A 2,808-nucleotide genomic window follows, 5' to 3' on the forward strand; every position below is an offset into this window, starting at 1 on the left:
CAAAAATTCATTGATGAGTGACAAGGTGTCTTCCTGGCCCATGAAGTTTACTTTTCTTTCTCTCTCTCTTTTTTTTTTTTTTTTTGGTACCAGGGATAGAACTCAAGACCTTGCACTTGCTTGGCAGGCAGGCACTTAGGCCACTGAGCTATCTCCCTGACATGAAGTTTAGATAAAATGAAACAATTCTCCAATTCCAGGACTTGTGGCTGATTCGTAGAATTTCTAGGTATTTTACATTCTCAAAGCTACCTCTGGCTCCAAACATCTGTTTCCTCAGTTAATGGATTATCACAATGCCTATGTGTTTTGCTGCTTCTTTTTGGCAATTTATGCTTATTAGGCTCTTTTCGAGTCTGCACACACACACACACTCCTCCTAAGATACGTCGTATAGTAGAGTTGACTGAAGAGATCAGGTGTGAATCACCATGTGACTGATGACTTTGCCAAGAAAATTTTTACTCAGTCTCTCTTAACTTCACTTTGTGCTCTAGTTTCACATCACCTGCTCAGCTCCTGTTTCTGTCCTTTCTCACTGGGCCTAAACTAATTCCTCTGGTTTTGTCAGGGAGAACGTGTTGGCCATTTCTTGATTGCCTCAGCACAGTCCCATCATCCTCAGGTGCTCTCCTTCTCCAAACACTTTATCAGGCTATTTCCCCAGGCACTTTTTCCTTCCTTACAGGAATTCTGGTAAAATAATAAGTCTCAACCCTGTATAATTTATTTTTTAATTACAATGTTTTCAGCTCAGAGAAGACTAGTATTTCTTTTATTCAACTACTATTTTTTATGTACTTATTTTGTGCCAGACACTATTGATGAAGCTGGGAGCACAGCAGGGAATTAGAGGCAATCCTGGCCCTCAAGGAGTTTCAGTCTTTTGGAGGAGAAATGCTTTTAACAAATAATTATACAAATGATTTATTAATAGATGTAGTAAAAGCCACAAAGGAAAATCTCAGAATACTATTTGAAAGGGTGAGGTAGTGGTGAAAAGGGGTAAAAGGTGAGATAAAAGTTTTCCTCATGATATTAAATTTGCTCAAGATTAGGAAAGGCTGGTTTACTGATAGATCATTGTTTTTCCCCCTTTGCAAAAGTTGCCTCTGAAGAGGAAATTAAAATAAGACACACAAGGTCTATTGAATTTCTGTCCAGAACTAATTTATTATTTCAACAAAAATTTACCAAGGGACTTTCATGTGTCTAGAACAGTGCTGAGAGTACATAGAGCTTATAAATAACTGTGTGTGTGTGTGTGTGTGTGTGTGTGTGTGACAGAAAAAATATATATAAAAGTAAGAATTATGATGCTTTTAGGCAGTGTGAAATGAAGTAACTAAAAGAGGGTTTCAGTGTCGGAGCGGCTGTCACCGAGTCTGGATCTGAGAAGCATACACCCTAATGCCCGCCCCGTGTGCATTCCCGGTTCCTTTTGGTTCTAAGTCCAAGATGGCCAGTCTCAAAGATCAGCTGATTGTGAATCTCCTTAAGGAGGAACAGGTGCCCCAGAATAAGGTCAGGGTTGGTGTTGTTGGCATGGCCTGTGCCATCAGTATCTTAATGAAGGACTTAGCAGATGAACTTGCTCTTGTTGATGTCACGGAAGACAAATTGAAGGGAGAGATGATAGATCTCTGACACGGCAGCCTTTTCCTCAGGACACCAAAAATTGTCTCTGGCAAACACTATAATGTAACCACAAACCCCAAGCTGATTTTTATCACTGCTGGAGCGCATCAGCAAGAGGGAGAGAGCCATCTTAATTTGGTGCAGTGTAACGTGAACATCTTCAAGTTCATCATTCCTAATGTTTTAAAGTGCAGTCTCAACTGCAAGTTGCTTGTTTTGTCCAACCCAGTGAATATCTTGACCTATATGGCTTTCCCAAGAACCATGTTATTGGCAGTGGTTGCAACCTGGATTCAGCCCAGTTCTGTTACCTGATGGGGGAAAGGCTGGGCGTACACCCATTGAGCTGCCACGGCTGGATCCTTGGGGAGCACGGAGACTCCAGCACCCCCGTGTGAAGTGGCATGAATGTTGCTAGTGTCACCCTGAAGAATCTGCACCCTGAGTTAGGAACTGATGGGGATAAGGAGCACTGGAAAGAGGTTCACAAACAGGTGGTTGACAGTGCTTATGAAGTGACCAAACTAAAAGGCTACACATTCTGGGCTATTGGACTGTTGGTGGCAGATTTGGCAGAAAGTATAATGAAGAAACTTAGGAGAGTGCATCCAATTTCCACCATGATTAAAGGGCTCTATGGAGTCAAGGATGATGTCTTCCTTAGTGTCCCTTGTGTCCTGGGACAGAATGGGATCTTTGATGCTGTGAAGGTGACTCAGACTCCTGAGAAAGAGGCACATTTGAAGACTGCAGATACCCTGTGGCGATCCAGAAGGAGCTGCAGTTTTAAAGTCTTTCAGTGTCACCACATCACTATCTAGGCTACAGGAGAGTTTAGTTGGAGTTGTGCCAGTTGTCCTTTTTCTGACATGTGATTGAAGCAGCACTATTAAGATGGCCTGGAGAAAACATCAGTTTCTGAAAGTTAGAAGTAGAAATGGTTCACAAAAATCCCACAGCTCTGTCCTGATGCTGGATGCTGCAGCACTTGTAGTCCTAGTTAGTGTGAAGTAACCCAGCATCTCTGAGACACCTTGCTGTGCAGACTCGAGTTACTCTTCAAACAGATGTGTATTACTCGGTTGCACAGCTTCGCCCACCAAGCCTTGTCTAACCTTTCCCCAGTTGGTTACAGCCTGGGATCCAGTGTACAAATCCAATACTGCATGT

General features: G+C 42.5%; 1 pseudogene; it reads left to right on the plus strand.

Annotated features, from left to right (window-relative positions):
• The first annotated feature begins 1,458 nt into the window (after positions 1 to 1,458).
• On the plus strand, positions 1,459 to 2,476 carry LOC101582476 (annotated as a pseudogene).
• The last annotated feature ends 332 nt before the right edge of the window (positions 2,477 to 2,808 follow it).

This window comes from Octodon degus, unplaced genomic scaffold, assembly GCF_000260255.1.
Source record: "Octodon degus isolate 3935 unplaced genomic scaffold, OctDeg1.0 scaffold00091, whole genome shotgun sequence".
Taxonomy (NCBI): domain Eukaryota; kingdom Metazoa; phylum Chordata; class Mammalia; order Rodentia; family Octodontidae; genus Octodon; species Octodon degus.